The 21492-nt window shown below is 41.9% G+C and overlaps 1 non-coding gene across 1 annotated transcript; it reads right to left on the bottom strand.

The window, feature by feature from the left end:
• Positions 1–3398: 3398 nt before the first annotated feature.
• On the bottom strand, positions 3399–3560 carry LOC133371549 (U1 spliceosomal RNA). The gene has a single exon (XR_009759340.1). It is a non-coding gene; the product is annotated as a U1 spliceosomal RNA (small nuclear RNA).
• Positions 3561–21492: the final 17932 nt, after the last annotated feature.

Consider the following 21492-nt stretch of genomic DNA (forward strand, 5'->3'; position numbering starts at 1 on the left):
TACATTCTCTAGCCAAGATGGATTTTACAAACAAATTACAGACAAGTGAGCAAGCAAGAAACCAATTTGAACATGTTTTGTAAAATAAAATTAAAAAAGCCATAAAGTCCAATTTTGCAATCTGAGAATGACTTTTCTTTTTTAGCCTTTCTTATAAGCTGTTGATTCTGACAAACATATAATATCTAGATTGCTACTTGGCAACTTCGTCACATTTTAGTTTACATTTTTAGCTCCCATTGGAGTGTGGGGTGGGGAGATCCTATAATGTTAGGTTAGGTTATTGGAACAAAACCGTCCTTTGGAATAGAAAATACACATAAGAACTGGACAAAGTAGCCATTTAAACCAATGCTGAATAGAAGTTTAAAAGCCATGGTTTCACTTATAAAGGAATACTATAATGGATGATATCTTATACAGGTGCCCTAGGCCTGAATGAGAGCAAGGGCTTCCAAAGTATCCAGGTGTTAGGTGCCTCTAGGCATGTTGCAGAATTCTGACGAAAACAGAAACAGGAGTGGAAATTGCTGATGCCTGCCTGTTTGTCCCATGTCCCAAATCGAAATCATTCCAGCAAATGCTCCTGGTGTTCGCTGCTGTTGTTGCTTGCAGTCTACAAATGATATGTAATTGATTATGTCTTCCTCTATTTGCATTGCATTTCCTTTGCATTGAAAGGATGGAGTAGAATAACCTAACAATTTAATTGAAGTAATTTATGTAATTTAAGTAATTAGTTAAATTACATAAATTATGTAATTTTGCCAGAGCGGACAGTGTAAAGTAGATTTTTTGATGGGTGACGAACTGCAGCAGAATGGAAACAGTGTTGCATGCAACAACTAAAAGGGGAACAGGATACCTTCCTACATGCCTAGTTGCCACCCTCTTGTTGTCCTTTTATACATGCACCTGAATGTCTTGTACTTGCTTCCATCTCTAACCTACGTAAGAAACTTAACAGAAAATGCATAACAAAATTACAGGAAATGCTGTAAAAGGAAAAAAGAAGAGTCCAAGAACTCCTACACAAATGGTTCAGATCACAGATGGCTCATTTTTCTTAATTTCCATCTGTAATAGGCACAGATGTCTCTGGCTGACAACAAAAAATGAATCCTGAATTCCTCTAGATGATCTGCTACCGACGTACCTTTCTTGAGCTCCCCAGGCAGCTGAAGAAAGAGAGACGGGTGAAAGAAACACATAGAATGATAGTTGTGTCATGTCTTCTGTAACCTTTTCATTGTTTCCTTCTAGCTGTGATACTTGCAGCCTGGCAGAGACAAGGACTTCATCCCTACATAGCTGATTGGGGATTGAGATCCATAGATACTGCAGCATGGAGGTGAAGACAGATTAGGGTCACATCCGCGCTGTATATTTAAAGCACTATTATACCACTTTCTGCATGGCACCCCCCAAATAATCCTAGAATCTCTAGTTTGTCGAGAGTGCTGAGAGTTGTTAGGTCCCATTCCCCTCACAATTCTCTGAGTGGTTTAACAATCAATTCCTCCTGAGGCTCAGGAAAGGTTCATATCAAGTTTGTCTCAGGTATCAGAGAAGATGAAGAGGAGGTATTACTCAGGAAGGGAGACCCCATGCTGGTTTCTTGAAGGTTGAGAAAGGTTTGCAGCGTGTTCTTCTGTGACATTAGACATTAGAGAGGACAAAAAGGAAGCATTCCAGGGATACATTAGGAGAAGGTGTGAATTCATAGGAATCATGGCCCTCCCTTTCACCCACAACACCCTAGAACAGGGGAGAAAAGTACATGCTTGCTATATGTTTTTTATCCCACTTTCCTGTCAATTATTGTCTCCTGTAGGTAGGGATGGAAAGATCTGTCAATTTTAGTTCTCTCGGATTCTCATTTTTCCAATCTGAAATTCAGTTCTTCACATTTCTGCAGCAATCTGTGATTTTTTAAAAAAATAAATCCTGATGAACATTCATCAGCAATTCAGTGCACATTTCTCCTAATAAACACATTTTTGTGTGCAGTTTTCACTAACATACACATTTTTGCAGACATATTTCCCTAATACATTTTGTCTATTTTCACTAATATATTCTTTTTTAAGCACAATTTTCTGTAATATATGCATTTTTGTAAACATGGTTTGGTTGGAGAACTGCATCACAAAATTTCAGTAGTGCAAATTTCAAAGGATGGCTGTTTTTCAATTTCTAATATATATAAATATATATATATTTCAGAAAATGTGAATTAAGTAGTTTTGCCTTCAAATGCACTGAATTGAATTTCTTCCCCCATCCCTACTTAATACCCAATCCTGAGGCTCCATATTGCCTCCCAATTATGGGGGCTGATGGCACATTTCACACTCTGATCCCCTTCTGTCCCTTCAGAAGAGGGCTCTGAGGTCTGAAGAACACAATCCATGGTTGCTCAGTTAGCTAGTTCCCATACACAGACTCCAAGGTTCAAGCCAGGCTTATTCAAGTCAGGCCACCAAATTCTGCATGAGTTGCATCTAGGGAAAAATGAAGAACACATAACTGGAGAAATATTAAGAGCAGGCCTCAAATCTTCTTTCCAGTTGCTCCAGCAATGAACGGAGGTAGCAAAAGGTCTATTATTCCAGGAGATGCTCAGGTTGAATGATCCATAGGAGAACTCAGGGGGAAATCAAAGCGAAGGAAGATGCAGGCTCAAATTAATACCTAATAGTACTTGCTCTAATCTCTCGAAGGATGTCACTGGAATGCTGTTGCCCTGCTAGATTTTAAATTAAACCTCTTTAAGTGGCTCACTCTCGTTGTCTAGTGAAACATTATTAGTTTCTGTCAGCCAGCAACTCAAGTTCCCTCCTCGTGTAAAGCTATTGGAGGGTGCATGACCTTTTCAGTTCAGCCTTGGCTGACTTCCTACTTACGCTGCAGTAATTTCTCTGCATCTCAATCAAACCCAGATAGTTGCAACTCCTTGCAAAATAACTGCACACAGCCTGGAAAGGGCAGAGGGACAAGAGAAAGTCAGGCAGAATGGTAGAGATGGAGGAGTCACAATTTTAAAGGGAACTGACCTATTTCACCAAGTCTGGACTTCAATGCCAATTGAAAAATACAGCTGTCGTCAGATCACACATTTCACATTTTGCAATGCAGTTTCAGTTCAAAATCGTGGATTTTATGGGACAATGTGTACTGAAAAGCATATTTTAGGGGAGGAGTACATACAAAATGTGCAGAAATTGATGCAAAATGTGTACAATTTATTTATGTGTGTGTGTGGGGGGTGAATCTGCAAAAGAAAAAAAGGAGGCAGGATGGAACAGACCTGTGATTGAATGCTTGTGAAACTGACAGATAAAAGAGATAGCCTAGGCTGATCCTTTCATTCCTATGCATAAACTGCATATCAACAACCTACCACAAATTATCAACAAATTACCACAAATTATGCAGTCGAGTTTCCCACATTTGGGAAAATTGCAGGGGTGAGCAATGGGGTCAGGAGTGTGATGGATGAGCCCCACCCTGGGAAAACCTCCTTCAGGATCAAGTTTTCTCCCTTGCCACATAAGTTGAGCATAAGGGACCAGTTCTATAGTGAGCCGCTGTTCCAAGCTGAATGTGGCACTCAAGGGCTACACCTTGACTATAGAAAAGGGTGGGGCAGAAATTTGATTCATTTCTCATTTAAAGCCTAATCTATCAAATTCACACTTTCCAAAACAATATGAGAACCACAACACAGTCATTGTTCAAACTGCACTTATCCAAATTTTGCAATGCGATTCTCCAACCAATGTTCTCAAAAATGCCTATATTAGAGGAAAGTATGCATAAAAACTCATATTGTAGTGAAAATAGCATGCAAAATGCATTATATTAGTAGAAATTGCTTGCAAAAAATGTGTACTAGCAAAAAATGTGTACTAATCAAAACTGTAGACTAAAATGTATTATGAGAAATTCTCATTAAACTGCTGAAGAATTTTCATGGAGACTGCAGTATTGTGAAGAACTGAATTTAAGACTGGGAAAAATGAGAAACTGGAAAAAATGAAATTGACAGATCCTTCCAGCCCTATCTATGGTCTTGATATTTTGAACTGAATATTCACTGTGTTCTCTAGTTAGAAGCTTGTCCATCCAGCTTAGCAGCCTGGGCAGGGAAATGACGGAGAAGGGCATTGCCTTGGAGGTGATACTGTTATGATTTATGGAGTTGACAAAGGAAAAAAGCAATACAGTTGAGGGGATCAAATGCCTCGTTTGCTAAACGTTAGATTAGAGTCATCAAGAGAAATGGAGGTGAGTGTAGTTTGGTCAAGGGTTTGCTCCTCGCTGCGTGATGAGGTGTCTCTTGGAAATTGCTCTCATTCCATGTACCGTGACAGCATATTTTAGCCAGAGCATAATAAAGAACTGCTATAGACTCAAGGAAGCCCATGCAGCCAACTGTGTAAAGCTCATACTTCAGAGGATGAAAACGAAGCATTTGTCAACCCCCCTTTTTTTCAATAAGACTAACAAATGGAATGGATATTATATTGTGTGTCTGGATGGTCAACAGAATAATCATCATGTTTAATATTGGTAATAATAACCCCAGAGCTCCTGTCTGAACAAAGGCCAGAAGAGTAGCCACAGGCTGTTGGTATGAGCATATCGATGTCAAATTCACATATTGAGAACTGGTTTCACCTGTGGACTGCTTGGAGCTTTGCCCTGGGCCACCATTTTGCTGTTCCACTACCATCTCTACAAGAAAGGAGAAAGGGGATTCTTGCAGAGTTGAGGAAAGATTTCACAGCTGGGAAGGGGAGGGGTGATGCAGGTCATTGTCTATGTTTTTATTTATTTATTTATTACACTTATTTGATGATGCTCCAAGGAAGCACCTTCAACATTTTCTTCTCCACAGAATGCATACATTTTTCTTTGCAGAATAAAGCTTATTTTCAGATATATTAAAATTCTCAGAATATGTATGTGCCTGGGGTGGGGGTAATCTTAATTGCCCTTCAAGCTGACTGCATTTATTTCACACAACAGAGCTCTTTCATACAACTGTTTTCACACATAAGCTATATTAAAGTTATCAGAATGTATGTGTGTGTATGTGGAGTGAGAGAGAGAGAGAAGGCAAGGGAATCTTATTTGGTCTTCATACAGAATACATTTCTTTCTCACAACGCAGCCCTTCCATACAACCCTTTTCACACATCAGTTCCATCATTCCACCAAACTGGATCTCAAGAGGTTGTAAATATTACTGGTCTTGGCCATACACTCCTTCCAGGCTATGGTCGGAAGGCAGATGAGACCATCACCTTGCTGAAACTAAGCAGGTCTGGGTCTGCTCAGTGCCTGGATGGGAGACCCCCTGGAAACTACTTGTATGCTGTCTTGGGTTCTGTGATGAAAGAAAGGTGGGGCACACATTTAAGAAATAAATAACAATAAAAACATTTGTTTTATGTCGTCTCACCTTTCCAGATTTGAGCATAGTGAGTTTGTTGCAATATAATGATAATGTTTTAACATACACAGGCCTACCATTCTGACAGGTGGAAAAACAGTGTGTGTGTGTGTGTGCATGTGTGCATGTGTGTGTAATAGACTTCTTCTGTTAGTAGATTAGATTACCCTAGAGAGTCGCTACCAATCCATGTTGACAATACTGATCCAGATGGACCAATGGCTTGATTTGGTATAAGGCAATATTTCTATATCATTCAGCTCAACTGTAGCGGCAAATTCAGAAGTGCAGGGTCCCTTCATGATAGTTATGCAGACCCCTCTCAGCCATGCCCCCGTTTCCACTTTCCCCCAGTTCCCTTGCTCTCCCTGTCATCTCACAAGTGTAGACTCCACTACATCAGCAGCCAATCAGCATGAAAGGGGAAGCTGTGTGTTAGCTACTGAGAAGAGTCTTTTCTGTGGCTGACTCACCTCCTTTCACTTTGATTGGCTCCAATCAGCATGAAAGGACAAGGACTCAGTGGCTAATACACTCCCTTTTCATGCTGATTGGCTCATACATAGGGTCCTGGCTGGGACCCTGCTCCCAAAAAAGTAACAGGTCTACAATCCCCCACAACCCTGACAACTACACTCCGACTCAATTACAATATATTGATAATTCAGAACAGCATCAGTTTGGTTATTTGGGATCTTGTATGGATAACATCATTTTATCCCTGCCATCTCTAGATAGGACTATAGTAGTGGCTTATAAATTATGCAGATCAGATTTTCAGTCCTTCTGGGGCTGGACAGTGGGCAGCAGTCTTGAGGAGATCCAGGACCTAGGAACCAGGAGCTGTGGAAGGAGCCAGGAGCCAGGAGCCAGGACAGAAGAAGACATCAGAACCAAAGAACAAATGAGGAGACAGGGTCAAGGAGCAAGCCAAGCATCAGGACTGAAGAATAGCTAAGGATAGAGGAATTCATGAGAGATCAGGAAGACCTCATTGCTCAATCAATTCTCAACAGGAACAGGAAATGTTTTATCCTAGGGCTGTGCAAGCCCCCCCGCCCCCGATTTGGTTTGAAGTAAATTCAGGGTATCCTCAATCTAATCTGGCCCCTGAACTCAAGTGAGGGCCTTTGATAGCTCTAGGATCAGGCAGCAAGAAGAGGGGAGGAGAAGGAGGCAATGGCGGCAGAGAGTCCCACCTGAATCATCTTCTTCTCCCCACCTCTCCTTGCCACCCAGCCACATGCTTAATTAGGACTTTAAACACTGATTAAACATGCAGTCAGTCACCTCTCCTTGCCATTTGGCTACATGTTTAATACCTCCCTCCTTTTTACAGCTCCGATCATTCTGGGTGTATCCAACCCAATACGGGACAATAGGGGGCTGCCTCAACCCATTCCAGACACTCCCAGATCAGCCCGATTTGGTTTGGGATCCAGGATTTGTCCAGACTGGATGCAGAGTTCTATTTTATACCCCTTTCTGTCCAAAAGGATCCAATGGCCACCTTGGGTGACTGGAGATAATCCAAGACCTGAATGTCTTTCGCTGAGAAAATAACACTAGCAGTTCACTGGTTCATTACATGTGGCTGCTGCCCACAGATCCAGAAACTACTGGTGATTGTCTGAGTTACAGATTCCTTTCAGAACCATCCTTTTCATATGTAATCCTTGCTAAGGGATTTTCTTATTCCAGCATATTGGCCTGGTGGAAGGTAAAATGAAAAACTGAACTGATTTGATTTTTTTTTTGTTCATCCGGTTCTATCATTGGGCAGAGCGAGGTAACCACCTAGCAGATTTTAAGTCTTATTATTGTATTTTCACTGATAAGGAGGAGGAAAGGTGTCCGAAGTATCAAAATAATTTGGCTGACTTTGTGTGTGTGTGTGTGTGTGTGTGTGTGTGTGTGAGAGAGAGAGAGAGAGAGAGAGAGAGAGAGAGGGAGAGAGGGAGAGAGAGAGAGAGAGAGGAAATAGGGTGAATAGGGTGCCATTTTCTATTCCTTTCTAGGTAGTAAAATGTCTTGGGCTGGACCTGGACATTTGGAGCTTTTACGCATTCACAAATATTTGTAGGAGGCTAACTGAAAGCTTGTTAAGCCTGGTGTGTTTTGAAACCTATGCCCTTCTGCATTCTGTCAAGCGCAAAGCTGTGAGTGAGCTGGCAGGTAGGCAGTTGTATGCCTTATGCAGGTGTGAGTTCAGCCATCTGTCCTTTCAGACTTGCCAAATACCAGCTGCAAGAGCGGCCTTGGGTTCAAAGTCCTTACCCTTGCCCTGCTGTCATGGAAGCTGCTGCCTCCACAGTTCAGGTCCAGTGTCAAGACCCCAGATTTAGCAGGAAATGCAAGCAATAAACTCTAGGTCATTTGTCTGCTATATTTTCATTACGCTCATGTGGAATGCCCGGTAAGGTCAATGTTCTCAATGCCTTTGCTCAATTTCAGTTTTGAAATTGAGTCACTCCTCTCTGCTTGCTCCCTTAAATTCAGGAAAGAAATTCCTATGAACACAGACTGAATGTAATATGGATCCTTTTAGGTATTACACATTTCTCCTGAGCATATAGGATTCTCCAGTTCCCCCAACAGATAGAGAAAGGAAGATCCATACATGTATCCCTATATATCTATATCTATGGAAAAAATGGAAATGGACTGCCTCCAAGTCGATCCCAACTTATGGCAACCCTACGAATAGGGTTTTCATGGTAAGCGGTATTCAGAGGTGGTTTACCATTGCCTCCCTCTGAGGCTGAGAGGCAGTGACTGGCCCAAGGTCACCCCGTGAGCTTCCCGGCTGTGTGGGGATTTGAACCCTGGTCTCCCAGGTCGTAGTCTAACACTCAAACCACTACACCACACCGGCTCTCATCTATATCTGTATGTATCATTAATTTATTGAGAACTTAACACAAACAAGTGGGACCTGGCACAAAATGTTGCAGCATATCCTCACCCTCTAACAGGAGTACTTCTGTTTAGGATTCCAACCATGCCCCCACATAAGCTGTATATAAGAACATCAGAAAAATCTTATTGGATTAGGCCCAAGGGGACCCATCTAGTCCAGCATCCTGTTCTCATAGTGGTCAACCAGATGCCCCAGTGGGAAGCCCACAAGCAGGACCTAAGCACAACAGCACTCTCCCCAGTTACAGTTCCCAGCGACTGGCCTCTCTGTCTTAAGAGGTATACTGTCTCTGACAATGGAGGTACACCTTTGCCATTGTGGCTAGGAGCCATTGCTAGCTTTATCCTTCATGAATTTCTCTAATCCTCTTTTAAAGCCATCCACGTTTTGCTTCATACACATATTTTTGCAAAGGATAGTTTCCCTAATATTTATATTGCCCCTAATATAATGCATTTTGTATGTTATCTTCACAAATATATACAGTACATGCTTAGGCACACTTTACCTTAGCATATGAATTTTTTGTACGCATTACTTGGCTGGAGAACTGCATTGCAAAACTCAGAGGATAGATGTACTTTGGTTCACAGTTTGTTTTGGAAAGTGTGAAGTAAGTAAGTTCATTTTTAAATACAAACTGAATTGAATCCCCCCCTTCCCTAATCACTATTTATGATGCATAATATTACTTATCTATTTATAAAAAGAATGACTCTTCATTGCAAACAATTTCAGAACGGACGACCTATTTAAAACTGCCCTGGGCTTCTTCTGAGAGGAAGGCGGGATATAAATTTAACGAATAAGCAGACAACATAATACATCCACATAAAACAATAATGTTACAACAGAGGCAAGTAAATTACAACCAATGTAACACAACAATTTGACATTAACTCCAGTGACGGCCTGAACAAAAAGCCTGGGTTTCTATCCAATGCTAATTCTACTCAGAGTAGACCCATTAAAACCAATGTTCATGACTAGCTTAGGTTCATTAATTTCATTGAGATTAGTCTGAGTCTAGTCTTAATTGGACTCAACCTGAGGACCTTAGGTGGCTCCAACAGCTGGACAGTATTGGTGCCAGGCAAATCTCAAAAGGGGGTTGTGTCCCAGGTCTGGGATGACACTAGTTTCATAGAGTGGTGGCTGGTGGCTCCATGTCAGTGGGGCAGTGGAATCTGCCCCGGGTTTTACTCTGAACTACAACTAAACAGAACTAAAACGGGACTAAACTCCGGAGTGTATTCCATTGCCCCACTGACATGGACCACCAGCCACCACTGATTTCATGCATTGTTTCATGTAGTCTGAATTAGGTGGGTTGGCATTAAAATGAGAACCAGACCAAGTTTCTCCCCCATTATCTGTTTTCACTTCAGGGGAAAGGGCCATAACGCAATGGTAGAGCATCTGCCTTGCACACAGAAGGTCTCAGTTTCAATCCCCAGCATCTTTGGGTAGGGCAGAGAAAGACCTCCATCTGAAAATCTTGAGAGCCACTGCCAATCAGAGCAGACAATGGTGAATTAGATACTCTGCCTCCACTATTGGAGGTGGTGCACTTCTGAATGCCAGTTGCTGGAAACTACAGGAGGGGAGTGTGCTCTTGAGCTTAGGTTCTGCTTGCAGGAATCCCATTGGAGCATCTGGCTGGCCATTGTGAGAACAGGATGCTAGACTAGATGAGCCTTCGGCCTGATCCAGCAGGATTCTTCTTATGTCCTTATGTCCTGTTCTTAGATGGACCAATGGTCTGGCTCAGTTGAAGGCAGCTTCCTATGTTCCACTGCAGCTTAGACAGCACACTAGAAATGGGGTGTGGATGTGGGTGAGGTAGTCTGATGAGCTTGCAAAGGAAAGAGTATGCTGGTAGCATGGGAGATAGAGGGTGATTGGTAGCAGTTTCAATTCATGATGGACACACACACTGGTGCTTTAACCCCCAATGAAATTAGATTGCTGCTTGATACAGAGGGCAAGTGCTATTATCTGTTCAGTGGGAAGTTCTTGTAGACCGCAGGAGAAGTAGACACATGCACAGCCCAGCACAGGCTGTAATTTAGAAACTAATGACTCACAAGCAGGATTATGACAAATCACTCTGAAGCAGCCACGTAATTATAGGCTCGTCGCTTTCATTCCCGAGCCACTCACTCTAATGGCGCTCCTCTGGAGCAAGTGTTTCAAAGCTTACAGAAGTGACAGCATATGCCAAATTAGTGTGACACACTTCAAGTGTGGAGGGTTTATCTACCCAAGGATTGCCACCCTCTCATATTTAATAGAGATGACAAGATGAAACCACTTCACCAAGGTGTTTTTTTTAAAAAAAAAAAATCCTCACAGGACCTTAGAAAGCTGTTAAAAGGTATTGGGTCAAAAAAGCCACTTTGAGAAGTGTCTGTGTAATAGATAGTAACAATTTCAAAAGGAGCTCTCCTTAAAGCCTTGAATCAGCAATGGTTTCTATATAGATAAAAATGCAAGTGTCATGCTGCAGTTTGCAACACCACAGATAGATGGTGCTGTGAAATAGTGGGAACACTTCCTTCCAAATTGTTGCCGCTCATGTCGTCCACCACCATTCACCTCTGCAAGCAGGTAAGGTGGCAGTGGCAGTCTGGCTGCGGGGGGGGCAGGTGGCTGGCCAGCTGATACGCTGCCCAATGATGACATTTGTCCTGGGAAGGTGGTCAGAGAAGTGTCCTTCACCCCAGGTTGCTTCAGTAGTATTAAAAAAATGTTATTTGTTGATAAATGGAGTTAAATACACTACACATAAGCTTTCTATGTTCACTTTAGCATCTCAATGGATAAAACAGAATTTCATTGTACATCGTAAACTGTACTTCTATACTGTTTGCATTTTGGGGATGACCAATGGTTTTTAACCAATAAGTTTGATTGACTGATTGACACAGGTATTCAGTCTAATCCACTCACCTGCCCACACTAAGTCCCAATAGGAATGAACAATGAAACATTCTAATGAACAAGCCAAAACCTACCATAACCCAAATACATAAGGGGTGGTGTGGGGTAGGTGAGGGGGGGAAAGTGCTCCAAAAGGCCAATTCAGGAACATTCCAAACATCCTTCTCAGTCTTCTCTGTCCAAAAGAAGGGAGACTAGCAAAAGCCATACTGCCAAGATCCACACTGCCCATGGATGGGAGGGACACTGCACAACAAGAAATATAAAGTGATTGGAGCAGCAAGAACCTTGGTTGCCCTGATGGATGACCTTTATTAGAAAAAGGACAAGGGGAGTGCAACCCTGTTATTCTTACTCAATCTTTCAGCAGCGTTTGATACCATTGACTATGGTATCCTTCTGGGCCAACTCGGTGTGATGTGTGTTGGAGTTACTGTTATACAGTGGTTCCGATCCTATCTCCAAGGTCATTCTCAGGGAATAGCATTGAGTGATTGTCTTTCGGCCCCCTGGCAGTTGTGCTATGTGGGGTGCTGAAGGGTATCATCTTATCCTCAATGCTGTTTGACATCTATATGAATCCCTTGGGAGCAGTCATCAGGAGATTTGAGGTGAGATGTCAGCAGTACACTGATGATATCCAGTTCTATTTATCGGTAACATCTCAATAAGAAGAGGCAGTGCAAGCCATGGACCTCTGCCTGGACTCAGTGGTGGACTGTATGAGGGCTAATAATCTGAGTCTGAATACTAGCAAGATGGAGACGACGTGGGTTGGTGGTTCCCAAGTTCGGATAATTGTTCAGTTGCCTGCTTTGGATGGGGTCATACCCTCTCTGAAAGAGCAAGTCTATAGTCTGGGGGTGCTCCTGTATCCATCTTTGTCACTAGAGGCCCAGGTGTCCTCAGTGGCTAGGAGTGCCTTTTACCAGCTTTGTCTGGTAAGACAGCTGTGACCATTTCTGGACTGGGATAGCCTGACCACTGTTGTCCATGCACTGGTAAGTTCCAGGCTGGAATACTGTAATTCACTCTATGTGGGACAGCCCTTGAGGTTGGTCCGGAAGCTGCAGCTGGTCCAAAATGCAGTGGCACAACTGCTTACTGTGACAGGATATCACCAACATGTTGCTCTGCTGCTGAAAGAATTGCACTGGCTGCCTGTTAGCTATCAAGCTAAGTTCAAGGTGCTGGTTTTGGTCTATAAAGTCCTATTCATCTTAGGACCAGAATATCTGAAAGATCTTACCCCTTATATACCCAGTCGATCACTGCACTCTGCAGGAGAGGGCCTCCTGCAAATATCATCTTATCAAGAAGTCCATTCCGCACAACACAGGAAGAGGATCTTTAGTGTGGTGGCACCTACCCTGTGGAATTCCCTCCCCTTAAATATTAGACAGGTGCCATCTCTGTTACCTTTTCAACACCAACTGAAGACCTTCCTCTTTCAACAAGTCTTTTAAGTAGATACCTTATCCCAGTGTGTGTCTGTGTTGGAATTGCTTTTTAAGAAGCTTTTAAAGCTTTTTTAAAAAGATGTTGTTAACGATGTTTTGTTTTAATATGTTTTTAAAAGACGTTTTGTTTAAATATATTTTAAAGTCTGTTTTTAAGATGTTTTAGAGTGTTTTTAGTGTTTTTGTTTTCCGCCCTGGGCTCCTACTGTGAGGAAGGGAATATAAACAAACAAACAAACAAACAAACAAACAAACACAGAGCAGCCTGTTTTGCTTGGGAAGCGTGATCCCCCCCCTTTGGTGGGTTATTCATCCCTCAGTGTCTGCCTTCTAAAATAATCCCAAAACCTTTTTTCTGGTCCTCCCCTCTGTGATATCGGTAATCATGTTTTTTTTCCCTTTGCTTTCCTATTGAGTGGCAATGATGTTCTCTTTTTTTCCTTTTCCTTGTTTTTTTAAAAAAGCTATAAGTGATATTGTGACAAATTTCAAGTAGTTTAGAGGACTCTGAAGGGGAAAAAATGATGTACAATCATAGTTTGCTGGGAATGAAAATGTTCCTTGTGTTGCTGAAAGCCTCGGTTAGAGTGAACAACTGTGAAAGAAAATAGCATGGGGAGGAAGACAATCATTTGGGAGGGGAGGGGGATCTAATATTTGGAGCGCTCCAAGAGTGGCACCATCCCTACCTCTCAATCCAAAAGGTTTATTGGATCATTTCTGTCCAGCCAGCCTGTTTAAGAAATCTTCAAACACTTAGCTCCAGGGGAACTGTTCAGACATTCTTTTGAATCCATATAGAGGGGTGAATAGGATCATATACCCTGGCCCAACCCTGCCCCCATTTGCACATTCATTGTAATATCAGCCTCTGTGTGCATAATAAGGCAGTGTGGAAATATTTGCAGTGGAGACTAGTGGCTCCAAGGTCAGTAGGGCAGTGAATCCACTGTGGGTTTTAGTCCAAACTTCCAAGGAGCTGTCCAAGGTGCTGAACCTTGAATTGCCTGCAGTGCCGAGACAAACAATATCATATCCATATCCTTGCAAACGTCAAGACAAAATGGAACTATAGCAATAAAATATAAAGCCCTTTGTCAACAGGTACTTCCTGAGCTTCAGAACACAAGCTGATTTCTTTAAACCAATATAATAACTCAGAGGGCAAAAAGTAGTGCCCAGCAATTTGACAGGCAATGTGGGCAGCATTAGAGGAGGTAACAGAGATGTCTGGGCTGCTGTGGTGAGTTTCCGGGGGGGGGGGAGACATTTTATATGAATAAATAAATTCTTATGTATTCCAGAAATAGACTAGGCAGTGATGACATGAGAAGTGAATGCTGATAATTTCACACCTGTTACAGAAATCAGAAGCTCCAGCTCCAGGGTTGCAACCTTGCCTTCATTCTGGGCTTAATCTAATCCATTTTCTCTGTTCCATAGCAAATGCACAGGATATGGCGTGTCTGGAATGACACATAGTTTGTTCCCTAAAAAGCAGAGGTTTGGAAAGTCAATCATAGCAGTAAATGAAGGAAATAATCGCTTCCGCATCAGCCACATGCTACTAGGAATGTGCATGTAATAGCATGTTGCTGGGAATCACAAGTGAGGAGAGCACTGTTGCACTCAGGTCCTGCTTGCACCAGGTGCTCCTGCCTCTTGGAATATCATGTGACTCAGCAAGTGATCAGCTGATTTTATGGGAACCTTGTAGGATGCAGTCAATTCAGAAACATCAAATGGGCAGGCTTTGGGTGTGGGTTGTGGGACAAATTTCAGTATGAACTGACCTGATCCACATTCACTGTACTAATACTAAGAAGATTAGAATTAAATGATCCACTTGCTTTTGCAGTCCCCAAAATACACATCACAATTATGAGCTCAAAGAACTGTATAAATACTTTAAAAGTGGATGTGGATTTTTATTTAACACATGTGCACAGGGTTGTATCCAACACTAGTCCTACTCCAAGTCAACCCATTGAAATGAATGGAACTGAGTTAGTCGCATCACTTTCAATAGGTCAACTCAGAATAGGACTAGCATTGGATACAACCCCAAGTAATGCAGAAAACTGGAGATCACTGATTTATGGATGAAGATATGTTAAAGTGACACGGACAAGAAATAGACTAGGACTGTGATCCTACGTACACTTAGTAGGCATTAAGGCCCATTGAACACAGCATGACTGACTGCATTGAGTGAAGATCCATGGGATTGCACATGGGATTGCACTGTGGTTTGCCCATCCCTAGTTCTAAATTTGATTGCTGGAAGGTGTCAGTTCAGTAACTGAGCTTTCATTCCAAGATTCTTTGCTACACAGAAGGATGTGAGGCTTGTAAACAAGAGGGTCTCCAGGGCAACTTTCACAGCCTTCGTAACATCAAGGTGAAGCTACAATAATGTATTCTATATGAAGATCACTCGTGTGTGTGTGTGTGTGTGTTATAGCAAAATGATTATGTATTCAGATAAAAAAGTACCACGCAAACGAGCAGGTGATGATAGCAGAGTGGATCAACAATTCTTCAAGCTAGTATTGAGAATCATTCTACAGTATTTTATGCTGAGTGAGATGCTTTGTTTTTGCTTCTGATAGATAAGCTTCAAGCTTATTTGTTCTTTCTAGTTATATGATTTTATTAATTATTCATTCACCTTTTGGTTGCTCTATCTGGTGTACTGTTTTCTCTGTACAGTGAATGTTGCAGATTTTCTTGATACATGAGACTGTAAAGTTTCTTTTTATAATGGCAGGTTGGTGGGGAAAAAGTACGGGCTTTAGGATTAGCAGAAAAAACTGAGAGGAAACAGATAAAAGGGACTTTTGAAAATGTCTGGTATCCTTTTATTGTATATGTGGTACAGAAAGTTGGAATGATATTGCCATCACTGTCACAAAAGTCTTTTTGGTTAGACGGAATTCCACAGAGATTCTTGTGAATGGGTTTATTTTTATGCTTATACTTGTTTTTGGTCTCTTACTGTAATCACTGTGAACTGCATTTGCTTTACACACTGTGGATTTTGTTGCTGGGTATGAGGGGGGTAGTTTTGAGTTATGTGCTGCCTTCAAGTCGATTCCGACTTATGGTGACCCTATGAATAGGGTTTTCATGAGGCTGAGAGGCAGTGACTGGCCCAAGGTCACCCAGTGAGCTTCATGGCTATGTGGGGATTCGAACCCTGGTCTCCCAGGTCGTAGTCCAACACCTTAACCACTACACCACACTGGCTCTCTTAATTGTTATATGAAATGTATTCAATAAAATATATTTTTTTTAAAAAATGGAATAAACAAAATTTGTTTTTTTAAAAAGAATAGAAAATATGCAACAGCATCACTATATGTTGAAGGTATGATCTATTGTTAGAGGACTGAGAGAACAATCCTTATGCTCATGATTTGCAATGCAACACTCCTTTATGAGTGGTGTGCATGTCTTGTTTGCTAGGAAACATTATGCCCTCATGGGTGTGTCTGTTGAGAATGGTCTGTGAGGATGTGGTGATTAAAGTGGTGATTATTTGCGCTACAGTCTCTGTTGTAATGGGGACAGCATTTACTTTTGAGCGTCTTCTGTTAACTTATGCAATGGAGCAATGTGTGCTACAGAAGTTGTATGTTCACTTCTTGGCCAGTCAATAACGTGTGAGCAACCAAGGTCCTGAGCCTGTGTCAAAATGGTTACACGCACACCCAGTACCTGTCAGCTTTGCTGACATCTTTTCAGCACCAAGGCTTACTCCCTCTCCCCCCGGCCTGGCTTTTGATGGAATGAGCTGATTTTGTTCTGCAGTTGGTGTGCCACCAAAGCTTCCTGTGACTGTCGTGGAGAGTTTGTGTGTGTGTGAATTGTTTGTGTTTAAATAATAATGAGTTTTTAAAAATGAATTTTAACAGTATAGCTATGTAGCTATGTTTATGTTTTTTAAATGTAAATCACCTTGGCTGCCTGTGTTTCCTCATTTGAAAAATCCATCATTTTCCATTTCTTTTCGCTTCTCATTTTTCCATACTTGAGGTTAGTGCTCCACATGTCCATATCAATTTGTCATTTTTTTAAAGTCCTCTTGAAAATCCATCAGGTTTTTAGTTAAAATTTCCCTAATAAACCCATTTTTGTAAAGCATTTTCCACCTGCACTTTAAAAACTATTTTTAAAAAAAAAAATGGCATAAGCTTTCATGTGTAAGAGGGATATCAGAAGAAAGTGTGAATGTGGCAGAAACATATTGGGGAAGCAAATAACCAATAGTGCTGTCTGCAGAGCGATTTTTTTTAAAAGTTCAGCAAAAATTCATGGATCTCTGTTTTGTTTACCTTCTCGTTTGAATGTAGAAACAAAAGTCTCCTAGGAGTGATAAATTAACAGTCTGGAACAGAATAGATACCATTATTGTCAAACAAATCAATCCTTTATTTGGGATCCATCTTTTGATTATAATATCTTGAGCTTTTTTACATTGTTTATTAAAATTAACGCTGAAGCAGCCTCCACTCCTAATGATCCGAAATCTTCTATTTTCTCTTTCATGGATTTCTGCATCTTGGAAGATAGTCTTGACCCCTGGGCCATCACTCCAGATGTTTTATTGCTAGCTCTTTTTGCAGACTTAGGAGTTTGTTTGCTACAAACGCTGGCACTTTCTTTCTGCAAATCTCTCCAATAAATAACTCCCACCATCCAGTGCCTGAGACACTTTCTTTCTTTTCTTTTTTGCACCACAACACCAAAAAGACTTCAATCCTTTTGCCCTGTTAAGCACAGTGGTGTATAAACTGTAAAGGATTCATGTGTGCAAAAAATACTTTTTTTAAACAAAAGGGGAGGTCTGCTTGTAATTTCTCCCTGGTTCCCTGTGCTTCTATTAAAGATCAGGGGAAGATGTCTTGAGGTGACTTATCCCATGAGTAGGGATGGAGGGAGAATTCAATTCAGTCTGCATTTAAAGGCAAACCGAATTAGCACTTTCCAAAACTGTGTGCAAACCAAAATGCCGCCATCCTTCAAAATGTGCACTTCTCCAAATGTTGAAATGCAGTTCCCCAGCCAAGTAATGTGTACAAAAATGTATATACTGAGGTAAAGTGTATATAAGAATGTGTATATTAGGAGAAATTGCTTTGCAAAAATGTGTATTAGGCAAACTTGCACACAAAAATATGTAGCAGAAATTCACACAAAATGATGAAGAAATTTCATGAGGACTTTTTTTTAAAAAAAATGCTACTAATGTGGAAATATGGAGAACTGAACTTAAGATTGAAAAAATGAGAAAATGAGAGAAACTAACATTGAGAGATCTGCCCTTCCTTACCTGTTGTTTCCAAAGTTGCCATGTTCCTGTGATTATGGCAATCATTCCCCAAATCCTAAGTGGTGATATCACAGCACAAACTGGAAGGTAAACAATGCATGCCCCCCATAATTTTGTTTTGCAATATCTTTAGTGAAAGTGCCCCCCTCTCTCTCATGCGAAACAAAGCCATTCAGCTCTGCTAATGCTAACCGAGGGATACTGCAATTACAACCTGTGTCAGAAAAATCAAAGGTAGATTAACAGTCATAAACATACAAATTATCCTTGATGAAGGTCAGCTCTCTTCATTATTTATTTGCTTTCCTCCAGACACGAAATGGAATGGCATGGAGCAGCACACAATATTAATAAAAATATACAGGGGAAAAAACTTAATAAAGCTCTGGAATCACCATAAACAACTAAACACACCAGAAGGTTCAGCATAACAACATTCGAGGAGCCCTGCTGAATCATACCAAAGGCCTGTCTACTAGTACAGCATTCTGTTTTCACACTGGTCAACCACATGCCCATGGGAAACGCACAAGTAAGGCAGGGTGAACACAGTAGCCCTCTCCTGCATATGATCCTTAGCAGCTGGTATTCAGGACCATTCTGTAGGGCAGTGCAAGGCATCCCCAATTTAGTCCAGAGCCTCATCTGGCAATACTGGTTGTGCTCCAATCTGACCTGGACTGATCCAGGCCTGACCCAACCCTAATTAAACATGTTGCTGATGAAAGGAATGGAGGGGAGGCAAGAAGACAATACAGGCAAATTCTCTCATCTTCATCATCTCTCCCTCCCCCTGCCGCCTGAATCCTGATCACATATTAATTCAAGGTTTAAAACCATAATTAAGCATGTGGGCAGTGGCAATGGTCTCTGTCTGCAACATATCCTCTCCCCCCTCCTCGCTGACTACCTCACTTTTTGCCAGCCCTGGATCACTCCAGGTGGACCTGACCCAACACGGTTTGATCCGGGGCTGTCCTGACCCCTCCCTGGACAAATCCCAGATCATCCCAAATCAGCTCAAGTCAGTTTGGGATCTGAGATTTGTGCAGACTAGATGTACCTCCCTAGCATTCTGCAGCTGATACCAGAGGCAATATAGACAGCGTAGCCCCCATGTCTAGTAGTCATTGGTAGTTTTATGTTCCATGAATTTGCGTAATCTCCTCTGAAAGCCATCCAAGTTGATGGCCCTCCCTATATCTTGTGGTGAGCTACATATTGGAGGGAAACCAATTTTTAAGGGAGGAAACAGAACAGGAAGAGGAGAGGGGGAGATGTTCTTGACATCTTCTTCCCTGCTTGCATCAGTTCAATGGGCACTGGGCACGGCAGTTCATCTGCCTTCAGTTCTCCTTCCCATCATCACCACCATCATTTTTGGGTTGCTCTGCTGGTGCTTCAATACGCTATTTGTTTCCACATGGAAACAAAAGAACTGAAAATGTAGCTTAGTTTGTGCATTTTCTTCAGGGATTCCTGCTGCTTCTGCACAAATATTCAAGCTCAGTTTCCCAAGGCTGCCAAACCAACCTGGCTGCCCTGTGGATACAAGAGCTTATCTTCAAAATGCAGAGGGAAATATTCCTCAAGCAAGCAGAGCTTCTGCGAGTGAACTCTACCTCCTGCAATTATATCTGAACTTTCAAATCTAGAGACCACTCTTGACTTCCCCTTGACCTTACGATTCCCTTGGTTTTTCTTTGCTTGTACAGTAGCAAAATGCAAAGAGAAGCTGCCAGTGGGTGGGCAGCCCACAAGCTTTTCTATTTCCACAGTCTTTTCTGTTTGGGTTTAAATTTTGTTTTTATCAGTCTTTTATAATCCACAAGAAGGCTGGGGTTCAGGTAGTGCCCTTGTGCTCATGAAAGGTGTTTTTTTAAAAAAAAATCTAGTGGACACCTCTGCCAATGGAAGAAGAGGAGAAACAACTTTTGCAGATTTGCCTGTTCCAGTGCAGCCCTCAGGCCATCCTCTTCTGGAGGGACCCCTGGTTCTTTGGAGCCATTTTTGGGGTACTAGGGACTGCAGGACATTGTTAGGGGGTGGCATCTAGCATTTTGCTGCTGGGCCTTGAATCTCCTGACCCTTTTGAGCTCCTTTTTTAATACTTAAAACAAAGTTTGGCAAAGTGCTGCTCTCTCTCACTCACTCTCTCTCTCTCACACACACACACAATTAGTGTATACACATTTGGTGGAAATATGTTTCATGGGCCTTTGCCTGGAGTCCAAGCAACATCCTTGCCTCTGAGACATGCTAAATCTCATTGCCATTGCTATCCAATGCAGTGATGACAACTTTGACCTGGCAATATTCTAGAACAGGGGTGGCAAACCTTTGGCACTCCAGATGTTGCTGAGCTACAATTCCATCATCCCCAGCCAGCATGGTCCATGGGCAGGGATGATGGGAATTGTGGTTCAGCGACATCTGGAGTGCCAAATCTTTGCCACCCATGCTCTAGAAGATTTGGAGCATGCAGGCCACGGCCCTGGTATGGTCAGGATGACCCCATCGGTATGAGCATGTAATTAATTAATTAGATGCTTCATTAGTTAAGATCCTTTCTTTGCTATGTTTAGAGAAGAGTTCAGCCAATAGGTGCTTGATTTAGTTCAGATCTTGCCAATGTGGTGCCCATCAGTGTCACTGCAAGTTCTCCTTCCCTCACTGAAAATAGGTTCCAAAGAAGCATTATTTTCTAGCCAATTGAAGATGTGGTGGTGTGGGCTTCATTGAGATATGTGCGTGTGTATATGCACACCCAGAAGAGTTTCTCCAGTTTGTAAATGTTCCCACAGGACCAAAATATTTGGGGAGCCCTGATTTAGTTTATAGTTCTGGTCCATTTTAACTTTAGTCTATTTGTTTTATGGTTCTTGTTTTAGTTTAGTCTTATCTACAGAGTGTTTTATAGTGTGTGTGTGTGTGTGTGTGTGTGTGTGTGTGTGTGTGTGTGTGTAAACTGGCCATTGGCTGCAGCAATTCCTCTCTCCCTCCCTCCCTTCTTTTCCAATAGAAAGAAAAACAGAAGAAACGAATGCTGAAAATAGCATTGAAATAAAGGCCCATTGAAATATCTCTCACTTTCTCCCTCCCATACGGAGTGACTGGATTCAGCTGGATCCCAAGATAGGAGGGACCAGATGAAAGATGAGCCAGGGAAAGTGATTGAAAGGGCTTTGCTCACTTTTATTCTTGCTCTCCCTCCCCCTTCCCCAAGCTGCAGAGTCTGCAGTCTGAGAGTAGGAGAGCCTTGATGGTGGTTGGGCCAGGTAGGCCAATGGAATGGCCCTCCTCCTCTCTCACTGTCAATTCTGCCAAAAATGGACCTTTCATATGGAACTGGGTAGTAGTCTTACACTTTGCT

Source organism: Rhineura floridana, chromosome 16, assembly GCF_030035675.1.
Source record: "Rhineura floridana isolate rRhiFlo1 chromosome 16, rRhiFlo1.hap2, whole genome shotgun sequence".
NCBI lineage: Eukaryota > Metazoa > Chordata > Lepidosauria > Squamata > Rhineuridae > Rhineura > Rhineura floridana.